Source organism: Hordeum vulgare, chromosome 2H (assembly GCF_904849725.1).
Source record: "Hordeum vulgare subsp. vulgare chromosome 2H, MorexV3_pseudomolecules_assembly, whole genome shotgun sequence".
Lineage (NCBI taxonomy): Eukaryota > Viridiplantae > Streptophyta > Magnoliopsida > Poales > Poaceae > Hordeum > Hordeum vulgare.
This window is the reverse complement of record NC_058519.1, coordinates 254,384,363-254,403,951: the sequence shown is the minus strand read 5'-3', so window position 1 is coordinate 254,403,951 and position 19,589 is coordinate 254,384,363.

Sequence of the window (19,589 nt, the reverse complement as noted above, 5' to 3'; positions counted from 1 at the left end):
AACAATTAGAATGATCAAGGTTGAGCCACAAGAAAAAATTAACGTCATCTTGTCAAGGAATATGACTGATGAAATTCATTCTTACATCGCATTTGGAAAGAACTTGAGATCTCCGAAAAAGATTAGAAGAGCCACGTAACATCCTGGGGGAAACCTGTTGATTATGGGCCCACGCAAAGGAAACATCGTTGAATCAATTATTTAGGAAGAGATATTGCACTAGTACATATTAACAACTTGATGAGGTTGAGAACCTAAAAAAAATTGAAATGATTTTTACGGAAACACAAATCTTTCGAGATATCCTTTGCCACTCCAAATAGAATACATAGAGGTGAATAAACAAGAGAGGGTTGAATAAGAATTTCCAACATGGGAAAGCTTTAACAGATAAAAAGGATATGATGAACACTGAGAGGTTGAATCGAATCCACCAGGGAAGAAAACGAGAATGAAGAATGATAAACTTGAATCTCTTGAGGATCTTGATATGAAAAACACCGGACTGAAATATAGAAACAGATGAAGATACTTCCTATCAAAGAAGGGCACTTCATTGAAGATGTGTGGCTCCGGAAGAAAAAGGGTGGGAAGGTGGGGAAAACAAACAAAACTTTGGACGGATGAAACGAACTCTGGTAATTAATAAGAGGGTTGGTCTTGCAAATATTGAATTATCTTGAAGAGAAGCACACCGATTGAGAATAATTTGACATGACAATTGGATTGATAAAAAGGATTAGCACCCCATAGAAATATTATAACCATGCTTATGGAAGATATGAAATGAGCACTTGACATTGAAGCAACTCGAATTACCATACTGTGACAGCATGATGCCGACGTTCCAGAAGATTCCCCTTTTAATTCGTTGTTGCAATGTGTTTTATTTTTGTTTCTTGCATTCATCTTGCGCATCATGGCATCATGCATGGCATCATGTCAACTGTGTTCTTTGTCTGTGTTTCTTGTTGCTCCTTGTTGTTGGAGTGTTAGTGCATTGTGAGTGTGGCATGTATTGTAGGTGTGAGGAGAGTGGGTGCAACAAGAGCCACTTCAAAACCCTTGTTGCACCATGGACATAAATGCTTCTCTCCTCTCTTATTTTATTTTTGTGGCTGCGTTAGAGTTTCAGTTTTAACCCCAATAAAAAGTTTGTCTTGTTTTAAAAAATTCCTTTTATTAAATGTGAGGGCAACCCCTTGGGTTTTCCTTTATTTCTCATTTGTTTATTTTCAAATAGAGTCTCATTTTATTTATAAAAAAGGGTTTTATTTTTATTCTTCAAAAAAATGCCCAATCTGTTTTTCATAGTTGGAGCATGTTTGAAGGAGCCCAAAAGTATTTTGTTTTAGTTAAAAAATCATTTTCTTTTGGTTGTGGTATTTCTTTTCTATTTAAAACCGGCTTTTGTTTTTTTTTCTTCGGGAGAGACAGAAGCCTAGCCCCTATGCCAGCCGGCCCAAGGCCCAACCGGCCTCCAACCCTAGCGACAGAAGAGTGTCGCTCGTCTCCTCTCCTGCGTCGTCGTCCTCCAAGCGCTCCTCTCCTCCCAGCCCGATCCCATCTCCCTTCCTCCCGATCCCATCTCCCTCCCGAGGCTCGACCCCCTCCTCCCAGCGCCTCATTCCCCCCGTCTTGTTCGCCTCGCTCGCGCAAGGGCCCCTCGTCCCTCGCGAGCTCGCTGCAGCCGCCGGCTTGTCCAACGTTGAACTGCCTTGGCCCTCTCCCCTACCCGAGCCGGCAGCAGTTCCCGCGCCGCCCCACCGTGCTCGCCTCCCGTCGTGCTCGCCTCCCGCGTCACCCCCGCCATGCTCGCTGGAGCAGCCAGGGGGCCTCTGCCTCGCCTCCTCTCACCGGAGGTTAGCCCCGTGCCAAGCCCTTCCAGGGCCCCCAACCTCCTCCTTCCTCGTTGCTCGCCCCGTCGCTATTATTGTGCCTGCTATTGTTGTGATGCTGCTGCCGATGCGTGCTGATGCGGTTGCTTGCCGGCTGATGCTTGTTGCTTGCTGGTAGTTGCTAGGCCGCTGTCGTTACTACTTGCTACTTGCTGCTTGCTGCCGCCGCTGACGTTGTTGTTGCTTGTGTTGCCGCTGCTACCGAAGCTTGCTGTTGTTGCTATGACGCCGTTGCTACTAGCTGTTGCTGTCGCTGTAGCTTGCGCTTGCTGCCAACCGCTGATGTTGCTTGCCAGGCCTGCTGATGTAGATGTTGTGTTGTGTTGCTTGTTGCTTGCGTTGCCTTGCCCTGCTGCCTTTTGGGGCATCGCCGAAGACCGCGGGCACCATCCCCGCCACCGTGGGTACGACAAGTTCACCGAGTACCACGACGTCCTCGACGACCCCAAACATCTATGGAACCGTGTTCGACTACCGGCACGAAGACCCGTGTACCACTACACCAAGTGTACGACTACCGTCGATGAGATCATGTGTACAACGACTTCCACTACGACCACGACGACCTATGTTCACCCCGCAATGACCCGATCCGCCCGAACGCACGCTTCGAAGGTATACCGTTGGAACGTTGTCATGAACCGAGTGCTTGTGATGTATGAGATGTAACCGTATGCTTGCGCCATTTATATGTTGCTCGTTGCATGTTGTCCCTCTTACGTTGTGCCCCGACACACGGGAAACCGATAAACGGGATCACCCCATCATTATTTTGGCTTGACCCGCACGCGCTCCCTACTCGTTCGAACCGATATCTCGTTGAGTTATCCGGATAGGAACGTTGTCGTGGCTTCGTTTCCGTTTTTCCGCCATGGTTCCCTTTCGTTCGCCATGGTGACACATGCTTCTTTCTCTTCTTGCCAGTGATGTTATGAACTCGCATGCTTGGCACATTCGTGGCATAATATCTTGTGTTGCATGTCTCTTGTAACCATAGCTCTATTCTATGTCCCGTGTGTTAACCGACTAGGATGACATGTAGAATCACCTGCTTCACCCCTTGCCATATTAACAACAATGAAATATTCTCGTGTAAATAAACGGGAGTGAAATAAATAATTAAACGTGGAGTTTTGTCGATATGCAACTCGTTGCATATCGAACTTCACTTAATGTGTATTGTTTGCGTGAGGTGAATTGCCATGCCATCCCTTGCATTTTGATCTATTCATGCATCATATTAGGGTGTGCATCATGCCGTGCATTTGCCATGGTGTTTATTTGTGTTGATGCTTGTTTCCGGTTTGCTCTGTCTCGATAGAGTTCCACAAGCGTGTCGGAATGTGAGGACCCGTTCGATTGTGTTGGTTCGCCGACTTCACGGAGTTGTTCTTCTTCCAAGAGGGATCTTAGGCAAGATGACCATTTCCCCAGATACCATTACTATCATTGCCTTGCTAGTTTTATCGCTTCTATCGTTTATGTCTTGATGCCTACCACATGTTAAATATCAGCCTCTCAACAATGCCATGAAAACCTTCAACCTGTTCAACCTAGCAAACCACTAATTGGCTATGTTACAGCTTGCTTAACCATGTTGTTAGCGTTGCTAGTTGCAGGTGTAGTTGCTTCCATGTGAAAACATGGGTTCCTTGTCATATCACCATATTAAATGCTATTTAATTTTATGCACCTATATACTTGGTAAAAGGTGGAAGGCTCGGCCTTTCTAGCCTGGTGTTTTGTTCCACCTTTGCCCCCTTAGTTTCGGCTATCGGTGTTATGTTCCATATTTGAGCGCTCCTAACAAGATTGGGGTTGTTATGGGGACACCCTTTATAATTCGTTTTAGATTAAAGTTGGTCTGGCAAGGCCCAACTTTGGTTTTACATTTGCCTAATAACTATTGGACCGCATAGGGAGTAATTAACCCGAGGAAATTTAATCAACCCCCGGGCCAGTGCTCCTCATGAGTGTTGGTCCAAAATGGACAGACTGCGGGGCCACCAAGGGGCAACTCGAGGTTTGGTACCTGTAGGATTTTCCATCCGTCGTGTCCTAAGAACGAGATACGCGGCTCCTATCGGGATCGTCGACACGTCGGGCGGCCTTGCTGGATTAGTTTTACCGTCGACGAAATATCTTATGCATCGGGATTCCGGTGATGCTTCGGGTATTCTCAGAGTTGAGGTTTTCCACTAAGGAATCCGACGAGATCGCGAGTGTCGTGATCAAGGATTTCTATGCGGCTTGTGATAATTTGTGATGGACTAGATGGAGCACCCCTGGAGGCTTAAATCTTTTCGGAAAGCCGTTCCCACGGTTATGTGGCAACGTGGAAACTTTGTTTAACACTGGTTCTAGATAACTTGAAGTTAACTTAATTAAAATATGCCAACTGTGTGCGTAACCCTGACTGTCTCTTTCGTGAGTGCCTTCTCCGATCTAGGACACGGTGGGGTTATGTCTGACGTAGGTAGGTGTTCAGGATCATTCATTTGATCAACCGTAGTTCACGCCCGCTATGCATAGATCTCCCCCCTCTTATTTCGTGTACTCGTAAGTTTAGCCACCAAATATATGCTTAGCCGCTGCTGCAACCTCACCACTTAACCTTACCTCACCCATTAAGCTTTGCTAGTCTTGATACCTTTGGAAACGAGATTGCTGAGTCCCCTGTGGCTCACAGATTACTACAACACCAGTTGCAGGTATAGGTAAAGGTTACTAGACGCGAGCGCGTTGATTGTTCATCTGGAGTTGCTTCTTCTTCTTCTTCTTCATCGATCTAGGATGGGTTCCAGGCCGGTAGCCTGGGATAGCAAGGATGGACGTCGTTCTTCTTTTCTCGTTTGTTTTCCTCCATAGTAGGACCCTGCTCTTATTCATGATGTTGATGTATTGTACTAATGTAACTTTGAAGTAGCTTGTGGCGAGTATAAGCCAATTCTGTTATATATCTCTTCTTTTCAGTACATGTACTTGTAACGATATCCATTCTTGCGACACGACAAGATGCGCTTCGATCCCTGACAAGGCCCTCATGCCAAATTGAGGATAGGGTCGCATCTTGGGCGTGACAAGTTGGTATCAGAGCAGTACCGACCTAGGAGCCCCCTTGATTGATCGAACTTGGCCGAGTCGAGTCTAGTGAAAAACTACTTTGAGTCTAGTTATATATCGGAGAGTAGGATTCTCTTTTTCTCCACTTCTATGCTCTGGTGAGGAATCTTGACGTAATAATTATTCTACTACTCTTCTCACTCAAAAAAAATTAGGATCACGCGGATATTCTCGGAATCTATATGATGCTGATGTGACGGAGTTCTGTCTTGGTGCCTCTTGTCTGACTTGATTTCTTCCGAGGAGTTGAGCTCTAGGGGATTCTCGAGCACATCGCTATCATTCAGATTTCTTAGTATCTTAGGACGAAGGATGTTCGTAATTGCTTCAATACTAGTAGTGGCGAGATAAACCCGATGTCCCCAGTACTGGTGCAGATTGTTCGGGAGTACTACCATACTTTGTATCGTTGTGATCACGAGGGTCTGTAATAGATGAAGGTCCGAGATTCTGGTCGTGTGTTGATGGATGTGATACATTGGAAGGGTTAGTATAGGAGTTCTGTGAAATATTACTCCTTGTATCCGTGTACCAGATTGCATGACCAGAAATTTCGGGAATTCTTAGGTGGGAATTCAAGTAGTTACTTATAGGACATTCTTCCAACAAATGCATAATGTTAGGTTGGGGTTCGACATCTAGTGGATTCGTTTGTTGACGGTCGTCTTACAATGGTTCTCTTTGTGTCTTAATGAGTCCTTGTAGCTTGCTACGACTCGGGGACGCTTCGTATGTCGGGTGCACTGCCTTGCACTTGATGTCTACTGTAAGGTTCGAGCCCGTGCGATCCTGTCCACGAAAATATCAAACGGAAATTTGTCTCATGAGTTTGTTCTGGCTTGTTTCATAAGCCTCATCCCTTTGTTTTGTTGAATATGGTAATTCAAGTTTCTTCGATGTCAAGTGGTGATTTCAGATCTTTCCTAAGTGGTGTTCTCATATTTTTATGAGAGTACTAATCGTTTTGCTCAAATCAGATTGTCATGTCAATTCCTTTTCAACTAGAGTCATCGTATCAATTCCATTCAACCGGTGTGCTTCTCTTCAACTGAATTCAATCCTCTCCAATTTTTGCAGATCATTCTCTCATTTCTTTCTGGAGTTCATCTCATCTGTTTCAAGTTGTCTTTGTTTTTCCCCGCCCTCCCACCCTTTTCTTCAGTGATTCAATTTTCATCCAAGAGTTTTCTTTTAATTGTGCTTCCGCTGTATGTTCTTTTCTCTCTTACCCGGTGATTCATTGTGAAGATTCTCAGGAGCTTCGTGTTCATATTTATTCAATCTTGTTATCTTTTTATGGTGAATTCCATTGAGTTGTCCGTGTTCATCATATATTTTCATCCTTGTAAATCCTTTCCCATGTTGAAGATTCTTATCAGCCTATGTAGTTTATTCATTCCTCTATTTTCTATCCGGAGAGTTGAAGATATCCCAATAGTTTCTTGTTTTAAATTCTTTAATTATTTTGAGGTGCCCAACCTCATCAAGTTTTCATTTGTGCTGGTGCAATATCTCTCTTTCTAAGAAATCCTTTCAACGGTGGTTTCTTTGAGTGGGCCCATAACCCACAGGTTTTCCCAGGATCTTATCTGGTTCTTGTAATCTTTTCCGGAGATCTCTAAATCTTTTCAACTATGATGTAAGTATGATTTTCATCAGTCATATTACTTCTTCAAGATCTATTTGAATTGTTTCTCGTCTTTGGCTCAACCTTTCATTCTTCATTATTCCGGAGCATCTCAGTTATTCTTGGTGGTGTTCTCCTCATCATTCCAGCTTTGATGACAAAAGGGGTGTTTCTCTCAAATCTTGGTTCATTATCTAGAAGATTCATCATTTCAGCATGGTGTCGTCATCTTATTTGTTCCAATCATGAGTAATCCCTTTCGTGCTATCCGGTGCTTCTCTCAGTTGTTTTCAGTCTCGATCCTCCGAAGGCCATCATTTTAGAAGATTCTTCGTTCTCAGTTTTCAGCTTTCATCCTCAATTGTTGTCTCTTCGTTCGTCTCTCGGTTATTCCGGTGCCTTGTTCAAGTTTTCTCTCAGGTGGCTTATGATCTCTTCATTCTCATGTATCTCCATTAATTCGTTGTGTTCCCATTCAACTGTGAATTCTTACCGGTGCTTCCTTCAATTACGCTTCAAGTGGTGTTTTTCTCTCTGTCTCTTCAAGATTCTTTCATGAGTAATAAGTTGTGTGCTAATCCGTTGTTTGTCTTCAATTTAATTTGATGAAGGATGAGCGTAACATAATTCTTATTCTTGTTGCATCAAGTGATCCCAGTTCTTCGTCCGGAGTGGCTCATGATATCAATTCCTTTTTCTCAAGTGTTCTTATCTTCTCTTTTCCGGAGTTCCAAGTTTTCTCAAGTATCTCTTCATGAAGATTCATCGAAGTCTTTGCAAGGCTTCAATCTTATTCTTTCATCCTTCATATCTTGCATCATCCTTTTGATATGGAGGCTCGTCATGGTGGTTCGTCAAGGATGTGATTTTTCTCAAAGTGTTCTTCAAGATTCCTGTTGGAGTACCTCAAGCATTCTTTCCCTTGCATTTCAGTGCATTTGTTCTTCCTTTATCCTTTGAGGTGGTATTATAGCATTCTTGTTAGTATAGGAGCCTCGAAGAGTTTTCCTTTCAAGAATGAGATAATTAAATCCACCAATTCTTTGTTCATGAGATATTTCAACCCATGATTTCTTCATTGTGCTATCTTGGTTTAGACTTCACCTAAAGCTTGTCTAAGGATGTTGCTATTATGGTAATTATCATTTATCCAAGTTCTCAATGTGTCCTCTTGGTGTAAGAAGTTTTGCTTATCTTGTTTCCCGAAACGATCCTTCTTTCTGTAAGTGGCTGGTTGTCACTTCATTAGTTTGAAAAGGTTTCCATAAGCCCACTACTATCTTGTTCTTTCGTTGTTGTTTTCCAACAACTACGTTCAATTCTTCTTACAAGGATGTTCTTCAACCCAATTGGGATAGTAGTTGTCATTTTATTCTCCATTCTATTCTTCTCATGATGTTGTTCCTATTCTCTTGTTCCGGAGTTGTTGTGTTGTTGCTCTTTTGCGTCTAGCTTCTTGTCCTGTCAATATCATGGTGTCCCCTTGTTCTATTTAGTTGTTTGTTATGAATATTGTCTATTTCTACCATCTTTTCGAAAATTTTGTCCCATTTTCCTACCGAAGTGTTGCCGAAATTTTCCGTGAATTCTTGCTTGTTTCTCATATAATTCCTCATCTATTTGCAACTTTCAAGGATCGTTGGTTTCACTCGTTAGTCAAAGAAGCGACTAAATTTTTACCTCTTGCTCTTTCTCATCCACTCCCACTTTCATTCTTTGATCTCGGGGCGAGATCCTCTTGTAGTGTAGGAGAGTTGTGACAGCCCGATGCCAACGTTCCAAAAGATTCCCCTTTTAATTCCTTGTCGCAGTGTGTTTTGTTTTTGTTTGTTGCATTCATATTGCGCATCATGGCATCATGTCAACTGTGTTCTTTGTCTGTGTTGCTTGTTGCTCCTTGTTGTTGGACTGTTAGTGCGTTGTGAGTGTGGCATGTATTGTAGGTGTGATGAGTGTGGGTGCAACAAGAGCCACTTCAAAACCCTTGTTGCGCCATGGACATAAACCCTTCTCTCCTCTCTTATTTTATTTTTGTGGTTGCGTTAGAGTTTCAGTTTTAACCCCAATAAAAAGTTCGTCTTCTTTTAAAAAATCCTTTTATTAAATGTGAGGGCAAACCCCTTGGGTTTTCCTTTATTTCTCCTTTGTTTATTTTCAAATAGAGTCTCATTTTATTTATAAAAAGGGTTTTATTTTTATTCTTCAAAAAATGCCCAATCTATCTTTTATAGTTGGAGCATGTTTTAAGGAGCCCAAAAGTATTTTGTTTTAGTTAAAAATTCCTTTTCTTTTGGTTGTGGTATTTCTTTTCTTTTTAAAACCGGCTTTTGTTACTTCTTTTCTTCGGGAGAGAGATAAGCCTAGCCCCTGTGCCAGCCGGCCCAAGGCCCAACCGGCCTCCAACCCTAGCGACAGAAGGGCGTCGCTCGTCTCCTCCCCTGCGCCGTCGTCCTCCCAGCGCTCCTCTCCTCCCAGCCCGATCCCATCTCCCTTCCTCCCGATCCCATCTCCCTCCCCAGGCTCGACCCCCTCCTCCCAGCGCCTCCTTCCCCCCATCTTGTTCCCCTCACTCGCGCCAGGGCCCCTCGTCCCTCGCGAGCTCGCCGCAGCCACCGGCTTGTCCAGCGCCGAGCTGCCTTGGCCCTCTCCCCTGCCCGAGATGGCCGCAGTTCCCGCGCCGCCCCGCCGTGCTCGTCCCCCGCCGTGCTCGCCTCCCGCGTCACCCCCTCCGTGCTCGCTGGAGCAGCCAGGGCCCCTCGGCCTCGCCTCCTCTCGCCGGAGGTTAGCCCCGTGCCAAGCCCCTCTAGGGCCCCCGACCTCCTCCTTCCTCGCTGCTCGCCCCGTCGCTGTTGCTGTTGCTGTCCCTGCTGTTGTTGTGATGCTACTGCCGATGCCTGATGATGCGGCTGCTTGCCGGCTGATGCTTGCTGCTTGCTGCTAGTTGCTAGGCCGTTGTCGTTACTACTTGCTACTTGCTGCTTGCTGCCGCCAATGACGTTGTTGTTGCTTGTGTTGCCACTGCTGCCGAAGCTTGTTGTTGTTGCTATGCCGTTGTTGCTGCTAGCTGTTGCTGTTGTTGTAGCTTGCGCTTGCTGCCAACCGCTGCTATTGTTTGACAGGCCTGCTGCTGTAGCTGTTGTGTTGCGTTACTTGCTGCTTGCATTGCCTTGCCCTGCTGCCTTTTGGGACGTCACCGAAGACCGCATGCACCATCCTCGCCACCGTGGGTCCGACAAGTTCGCCGACTACCATGACGTCCTCGACGACCCCGAACATCTACGGAACCATGTTCGACTACCGGCGCGAAGACCCGTGTACCACTACGCCAAGTGTACGACTACCGTCGACGAGATCGCGTGTACAACGACTTCCACTACGACCACGGCGACCTATGTTCACCCCGCAATGACCCGATCCGCCCGAACGCACGCTTCGAAGGTATACCGTTGGAACGTTGTCGTGAACCGAGTGCTTGTGATGTATGAGATGTAACCGTAGACTTGCGCCATTTATATGTTGCCCATTGCATGTTGTCCCTCTTACGTTGTGCCCCGACACATGGGAACCGATAAACGGGATCACCCCATCATTATTTTGGCTTGGCCCGCACGCGCTCCCTACTCGTTGGCACCGATATCTCGTTGAGTTATCGAGATAGAAACGTTGTCGTGGCTTCGTTTCCGTTTTGCCGCCATGGTTCCCTTTCGTTCACCATGGTGACACATGCTTCTTTATCTTCTTGCCAGTGATGTTAGGAACTCGCATGCATGGCACATTCATGGCATAATATCTTGTGTTGCATGTCTCTTGTAACTGTAGCTCCGTTCTATGTCCCATGTGTTAACCGACTAGGATGACATGTAGAATCACCTGCTTCACCCCTTGCCATATTAACAACAATTTAATATTGCCGTGTAAATAAACGGGGGTGAACTAAATAATTAAACGTGGAGTTTCGTCAATATGCAACTCGTTGCATATCAAGCTTCACTTAATGTGTAGTGTTTGCGTGAGGTGAATTGCCATGACATCCCTTGCATTTTGATCTGTTCGTGCATCATATTAGGGTGTGCATCATGTCGTGCATTTGTCGTGGTGTTTATCTGTGTTGATGCTTGTTTCCCGTTTGCTCCGTCTCGATAGAGTTCCGCAAGCGTGTCGGAATGTGAGGACCCATTCGACTGCGTTGCTTCGCCGACTTCACGAAGTTGTTCTCCTTCCAAGCGGGATCTCAGGCAAGATGACCATTTCCGCAGATACCATTACTATCATTGCCTTGCTAGTTTTATCGCTTCTATCGTTTATGTCTCAATGCCTACCACATGTTAAATATCAGCCTCTCAACAGTGCCATGAAAACCTTCAACCTGTTCAACCTAGCAAACCACTGATTGGCTATGTAACCGCTTGCTTAACCATGTTGTTAGCGTTGCTAGTTGTAGGTCTAGTTGCTTCCATGTGAAAATGGCATATCACCATATTAAGTGCTATTTAATTTTATGCACCTATATAGTTGGTAAAAGGTGGAAGGCTAGGCCTTTCTAGCCTGGTGTTTTGTTCCACCTTTGCCCCCTTAGTTTCGGCTACCGGTGTTATGTTCCATATTTGAGCGCTCCTAACACGATCGTGGTTGTTATGGGGACCCCCTTGATAATTCGTTTTAGATTAAAGCTGGTCTGGCAAGGCCCAACTTTTGTTTTACATTTGCCTAATAACTATTGAACCGCATAAGGAGTAATTAACCCGAGGAAATTTAATCAACCCCCGGGCCAGTGCTCCTCATGAGTGTTGGTCCAAAATGGACAGACTGCGGGGCCACCACGGGGCAACTCGAGGTTTGGTACCTGTAGGCTTTTCCATCTGTCGTGTCCTGAGAACGAGATATGTGGCTCCTATCGGGATCGTTGACACATCGGGCGGCCTTGCTGGATTAGTTTTACCTTTGACGAAATATCTTGTGCATCGGGATTCCGGTGATGCTTTGGGTATTCTCAGAGTTGAGGTTTTCCACTAAGGAATCCGACGAGATCGCGACTGTCGTGATCGAGGATTTCTATGCAGCTTGTGATAATTTGTGATGGACTAGTTGGAGCACCCCTGCAGGGTTAAATCTTTTCGGAAAGCCGTACCCGCGGTTATGTGGCAACGTGGAAACTTTGTTTAACAGTAGTTCTACATAACTTGAAGTTAACTTAATTAAAATATGCCAACTGTGTGCATAACCGTGACTGTCTCTTTCGTGAGTTCCTTCTCCGATCGAGGACACGGTGGGGTTATGTCTGACGTAGGTAGGTGTTCAGGATCATTCATTTGATCAATCGTAGTTCACGCCCGCTGTGCGTAGATCTTCCCCCTCTTATTTCTTGTACTCGTAAGTTTAGCCACCAAATATATGCTTAGCCGCTGTTGCAACCTCACCCCTTAACCTTACCTCACCCATTAAGCTTTGCTAGTCTTGATACCTTTGGAAATGAGATTGCTGAGTCCCCTGTGGCTCACAGATTACTACAACACCAGTTGCAGGTACAGGTAAAGGTTACTAGATGCGAGCGCGTTGATTGTTCATTTGGAGTTGCTTCTTCTTCTTCTTCTTCTTCTTCATCGATCTAGGATGGGTTCCAGGCCGGCAGCCTGGGATAGCAAGGATGGACGTCGTTTTTGTTTTCTCGTTTGTTTTCGTCCGTAGTCGGACCCTGCTCTTATTCATGATGTTGATGTATTGTACTGATGTGACTCTGATGTAGCTTGTGGCGAGTGTAAGCCAATTCTATTATATATCTCTTCTTTTCAGTACATGTACTTGTAACAATATCCATTCTTGCGACACGACGAGATGCACTTCTATCCCTGACAAGGCCCTTGTGCCAAATTGAGGATAGGGTCACATCTTGGGTGTGACACATACTCCAACAAAACAAGGATAAGGCTTGCGAACTAATCTAGAAACAAATTCATGACAGAGATTTCGTCTGATATTTTCGTGGTAAGGCTCGCATGAGCTTGATCTTATAGTAGTCATCATGTACAAGGCAGTGCACATGACATATGAAGCGTCCCCTAATATTATAAAGCTACAATGATTCTTTAAGACACAATTAGAACTGCTGTAAGAAAGATCGTGAACAAATGAACCACTACATGAGCAACTCCAACCTCACATCATGCATCTGTTGGAAGATAATCCTAGGTAACTACTTGAATTCCCACCTAAGAGCTTCCAAAATTTTCTAGTTATGCAATCTCGTCCAACGGATACAAGGAGAAAAACCTCACACAACTCCTAACATGATACTGTGCTCCAAATGTATCACATATGTCAACACATGATCAGAGATCTTGGAAACTCATCTACCTCACACACTCGGAATCACAATGATACTAAACATGGTGGTACATCTAGATGTTCTCCCCGGTACTAGGTGACGCCAAACTCCTCTCACCACAAATAGTATTGAAGCAATTTTGAACATCCTCATCCTAAGATACTAAGGGAACTGAACGATAGTGAGTGTGACAAGAATCGCCTGGAGCTCAACTCCCCGGGACACCTCTACCCGAAATTGAGAGGAGGCACCAGGAACAACATCTCGATCACAACAACATCGTAGAGGTTCCAAAATACTCGTGTGGTCCTAAAAAAATTGAGTGAGAAGAGGGATAGAATTAAAATTCCTATGTTAGGATTCCTCACCAGAGCATGGAAGAGGAGTAAAAATAATACTACTCCCCAATATATAACTAGACCCAAAACAATGTTCCACTATACTCGACTGTGCCAAGTTCGACCAATCAAGGGGGCTCCTAGGTCGGTACTGCTCTCATACCAACTTGTAACACCCAAGATGTGGTACTATCCTCATCCGGGCTCGAGGGCCTTGATAGGTATAGAAGCACTTCTCGTCATTTTGCAAGAATGGATATCATTACAAGTACATGTAAAGAGGAGATGAGTATATGGAATTGGATTACACTCTCCACAAGCTAAATCATGATCATCTTAAATACAAACATCCATTGCAATCATCATACAAAGAAAGCAATGCCAACTACGGACGAAATCGAATGATAAAAGCTACATCCATCCTTGCTAATCCGAGGTTGCCGACCTGGAACCGATTGTATGATCGACGAGTAAGAAGAAGAACTCCAAATAAAACAAGCATCGCCCTTACGTCAAAGCATTGCATTACTTGTACATGCAACTCTTGTTGTAGTAATCCATGAGCCACGAGGACTCAACAATCTCATTTCCAAGGGTATCAAGACTAGCAAATATTATGTGGGGACCCCAACTTGTAGGTTGAGATTGCCAAATTTACGTGCCCAATGATCCCAGAGATCATTGCTCACTGAACACAGAGAAACTGAATAACAAGAGTCTTACATCCATACATACCGTCTGATACAAACAAGGACCATTGAGGTCAAGTCTTACATCGATAGGGCCATGAAGGCCAACACACCAAACACAACTAATAGCGGGAATCTTGGTTGAAAGCGGGAACCCATGCCATAAGCCTTAACCTACACGCATTCTGACTAGGAAGCGTCCTAGCTCGAAGGAACGTCACCAAGGTACTCTTTACCATCTCCCGTTCTCTCTTACCTAGTCAATGAAATAACCAGTGGCAAGCCAATGAGTACTTTGAATGTACTCGCAAGCAATCCATGATATGCAACAAGGCAATAAATAATTATAACATAATACTAGCATTTTGGCTTTTTGTGGAAAGTTGGTTTTCCCTAGTGCAACAACATGATCAAATTCTTGGGGGACAAGCAGCACAAATTGTAGTGGTAACCCAGTGAAAAGCATACATAAGTCAATATCAACTAAGGTTTGAACATCGCATGTTCACCCATCATGAAAAGTCACCTGACATAGGTCCATCATCATCTTTCCCGTGGCTCCGTCTTCTACTCATATTACCCCCTGCTACGGCAACAGACAACAGCGCCAGAAATTGACACGTTGATGGAGATTGGGCTTGTGTTGGTTTTTCCCTTAAAGAGGAAAGGGTGATGCAGCAGAGGAGCAGTAAGTATGTCCCTTAGTTTAAGAACCAAGGTATCAATCCAGTAGGAGAATCTCGTCAAGTCTAGAGTACCTGCCCAAGCACAAAAGAGCTTGCACCCAACGCTTTAAAGGGGTTGTCAATCCCTTCAAGATTGATTGAAAAGAGAGATCCGAAGGCGGTAAGTGCAACGAAGTAAAAAGTGTAAGGCTTAAAATATGGTGTGGAGTAGACCCGGGGGCCATAGTGTTCACTAGAGGCTTCTCTCAAAATAGCAAGTATCACGGTGGGTGAACAAATTACTGTCGAGCAATTGATAGAACCGCGCAAAGTCATGACGATATCTAAGGCAATGATCATACATATAGGCATCACATCCGAGACAAGTACACGATACTTTCTGCATCTACTACTATTACTCCACACATCGACCGCTATCCAGCATGCATCTAGTGTATTGAGTTCATGACGAACAGAGTAACGCCTTAAGCAAGAAGACGTGATGTAGAGGGATAATCTCAAACCACTGATGAAAACCCCATCTTTTTACTCGTGATGGCAACAACACGATGTGTGCCTCGCTTCCCCTTATATCACTGGGTGAGGTCACCGCACGGTATGAACCCAAAACCAAGCACTTCTCCCATTCACTACTGGAATTACTTTATTTAACGTCTGCCAAATCTTTGCCATTAGCCAGCGGACGGCGAAGAATCTCTTTACCGTGTGTTGGCAAAAAACAGACGGTAAAGAGGAGGCTGATGGCAAAATATATATTTGCCATCAGCCACCTCTTTGCCGTCTGTCAATAGACGGCAAAGGTGGGGATGGCAGACGGCAAAGCTATCCCACCCCACCCCTCCTCTCTCCCCATCCCACCCCGGCCCCACCCACCCCTTTGCCGTCTGCCTGACTAGCTTTGCCGTCCGTGGCAGACGGCAAAGGGGATCAATGGCAGACGGCAAAGGGGATGGACCCCCCAAAAGTTAACGGTCGCCGCGCGCCCCACCTCTCTCCTCTCTCCCACGCACTCTCTCTCTCTCTCCCACCCCACCGCCGCCGTGCGCCCCCCCCCCCCCTGCGGCCCTCCTCCTCCTCCCTGCGCCCCCAGCGCCGCCGCCGCCCCACCGCCGCCGCCCCCGACGCACCCCCACCCTACCTCCCCACCCCACCGCCGCCCTGCGCCCCCCCCCTGCGGCCCTCCTCCTCCTCCCTGCGCCCCCGCCGCCGCCACCGCCGCCGCCACCCCACCTCCCCACCCCACCCCACCGCCACCCTGCACCCTCCTCCACCGCCGGCCTCCTCCCCCTGCGGCCCTCCTCCCCCTGGTAAGTTTCTTCTTTTTTTAATAGTTTTTGTTTAATTAGTTCTTACTTTTAGTTTAGTTTTAGTTTCAGTTTTAGTTTAGGTTTAGTTAGGTTAGTTTCAGTTTTAGTTTAGTTAGTTTTAGTTTTAGTTAGGTTAGTTTCAGATTTAGTTAGGTTAGTTTCAGTTTTAGTTAGGTTAGTTTCGGTTTTAGTTTAGTTTTAGTTTTAGTTTCAGTTTTAGTTTAGGTTTACTTAGTTTAGGTTTAGAAGAAGAAGAAGAAGGAGAAAGGAGATGAAGAAGAAGGAGAAAGGAGAAGAAAAAAATAAGAAGAAGAAGGAAAAGAAGAAGAAGGAAAAGGAAGGGAAGGAGAAGAACCAAGAAGAAGAAGAAGAAGAAGAAAAATAGGAGAGGAAGAGAAGAATAAGAGGAAAAAAGAAAATAATAATAATAATAAGAAGAAGAAGAAGAGAAGAAGAAAACAAGAAGAAGGAGAAGAAGAATAAGAGGAAAAAATAAAAAATAAAATAAGAAGAAGAAGAAGAAGAAGAAATTAGTAGATTTAGTAGGTAGTTTCTGTTAGTTAATTAGTAGATTTAGTAGGTAGTTTCCTGTTTAGTAGAAGAAAATAAGAAAAAGTAGAAGAAGAAGAATAAGTAGAAGAAGAAAAAAGGAGAAGAAGAAGAAGAAGAGCTAGTGGAGGAGGAGGAGAAGAAGAAGAATAAAAAGAAGAAGAAGAAGAAGGAATAAAAGGAAAAGGCAAAAGGAAAATAAGAAAAGAATAAGAAGAGTGGATCAGCTGCTCGCCATGGATCGTCACGGGTAGCAACATGGTCCGCTCATGGCGGATGCCGGCGAGGGCGTGGAGAGAGACGACGCAGGCCGTCGCCGTAGAATCTGCGGCCGGGTCTGGTGCGTCGTTCGTCTCGTCCGCCTCGATGTTGTCGACCGTCTCCAAGTAGAAGAGGCGGGGGCAGACATGTGTCGGCGTGTAGGGCTCATCGCAATTAAAGCAAAGACCCTGATGTCGACGCTCCTGCTGCTCGGCCGGGGACAACCTGTGGAAGGTCCGCGTGGCGGCCGGAGGTGCGGCCGTTGCGGCTGGCGGAGGCCGGCCCGGTGCTGGAAGGGTCGGCACGGGTCGACTGAGCTGGCGGCCGCCCCGTCCGGGCGGTTGCTGCAGTGCCTATGCCTGGGTATAGATCGGACCCGAAGATGATCCGGCTGCCCACGCGGGAATTGGCGATGGCGATGACGGGAATTGCACCTGGTGCAGGGGCCGGCCGGTGGTTCGGGGCGCTGGAGGTGCTGCTGTCGATGGCGGCGGCGGCTGCTGGTGCGGCACCGGAGCCTGCGCCGTGGTGGCCGGTAGCGACTGTTGGGGCAGCCCCCCCAGCGGCGCGGTGGTGGCCGGCCACACCGGCCAGGGAGTGCCCGCGGCATGGTAGTGCTGCAGCAGCTGCTGCGGCGGCGGTGGCGGCGCCCCTCCGTGGAGTGGCTGGAAGGCCGGGGTGGCCCACGGCAGCGACGTCGGCCCATAGGTAGTGGCGGCGACGCTCGGCGACGGGGGTTGGGTCCCAGCGGGGCGGTGGTGGTGGTTTGCGGCAGTGGGGCGGTGGTGGTGCTGAGCGGCGGCGGTGGTGGAGGGAGCGACATGATCAGCCTGGAATCTCTGGATACCAAATTGGTAGGACTAGGGTTCCTACCGGGCCTCCGGGGTAGGTTGTAAGGGCAGGGAGGAGGGGAGCGAGGGCTGGAGCGGACGCGCCGGCGAGATGGCGCCGTCACGGCTAGGGTTAGGTGCGGCGGAGGCTAGGGTTCCGGCTCCTTGGAGAGCCGGGCAACAAAAGATAATATCCTTCTCCTCCTCCTCCTTCTATCCTTCCCCTCCTCCTCCTTCTTCTCCTCCTCCTCCTTCTTCTTGATTTCTTCTTCTTCTCCTCCTCCTCCTCTTTCTTTTCCTCTTTCATATTATCCTAGCTTTAATTAACCCAACAATGACATAATTAGCCCATTTAGCTCCAAAATACCATAATAAGCTCAAAATGGCATAAGAACCTTGGTTAGCTCATGAATATTATATACTTAGCTTGTTTTTCTCTAAAATGACCTAATTAGCCCATTTAGCTCAAAAAATACATAATTAGGTAATTTAGCTCCAACAAGAGGAGAAGAAGAATAAGAGATGAAGAAGAAGAGAAGAAGGAGGAGGAGGAGGAGGAGAAGGCCAAGGACCTTCTATCCTTCTCCTCCTCCTCCTTCTTCTTGATTTCTTCTTCTTCTCCTCCTCCTCCTCTTTCTTCTCCTCTTTCATATTATCCTTGCTTTAATTAACCCAACAATGACATAATTAGCCCATTTAGCTCCAAAATACCATAATAAGCTCAAAATGGCATAAGAACCTTGGTTAGCTCATGAATATTATATACTTAGCTTGTTTTCCTCTAAAATGACATAATTGGAATATTTAGCTCAAAAAAGACATAATTAGGTAATTTAGCTCCAAAAAGAGGAGAATAGGAGAAGAAATAGGCAAAATGAAAAGAAAGAAGAAGAAGAGATGAAGAAGAAGAGAAGGAGGAGGAGGAGGAGAAGGCCCAGGACCTTCTATCCTTCTCCTCCTTCTCCTCCTCCTCCTTCTTCTTGATTTCTTCTTCTTCTCCTCATCCTCCTCTTTCTTCTCCTCTTTCATATTATCCTTGCTTTAATTAACCCAACAATGACATAATTAGCCCATTTAGCTCCAAAATACCATAATAAGCTCAAAATGGCATAAGAACCTTGGTTAGCTCATGAATATTATATACTTAGCTTGTTTTCCTCTAAAATGACATAATTGGAATATTTAGCTCAAAAAAGACATAATTAGGTAATTTAGCTCCAACAAGAGGAGAAGAGGAGAAGAAATAGGCAAAATGAAAAGAAAGAAGAAGAAGAGATGAAGAAGAAGAGAAGGAGGAGGAGGAGGAGGAGGAGGAGGAGGAAAAGGCCGAGGACCTTCTATCCTTCTCCTCCTCCTCCTCCTTCTTCTTGATTTCTTCTTCTTCTCCTCCTCCTCCTCTTTCTTCTCCTCTTTCATATTATCCTTGCTTTAATTAACCCAACAATGACATAATTAGCCCATTTAGCTCCAAAATACCATAATAAGCTCAAAATGGCATAAGAACCTTGGTTAGCTCATGAATATTATATACTTAGCTTGTTTTCCTCTGAAATGACATAATTGGAATATTTAGCTCAAAAAAGACATAATTAGGTAATTTAGCTCCAAAAAGAGGAGAAGAGGAGAAGAAATAGGCAAAATGAAAAGAAAGAAGAAGAATAGATGAAGAAGAAGAGAAGGAGGAGGAGGAGGAGAAGGCCCAGGACCTTCTATCCTTCTCCTCCTCCTCCTCCTTCTCCTCCTCCTCCTCCTTCTTCTTGATTTCTTCTTCTTCTCCTCCTCCTCCTATTTCTTCTCCTCTTTCATATTATCCTTGCTTTAATTAACCCAACAATGACATAATTAGCCCATTTAGCTCCAAAATACCATAATAAGCTCAAAATGGCATAAGAACCTTGGTTAGCTCATGAATATTATATACTTAGCTTGTTTTCCTCTAAAATGACATAATTGGAATAT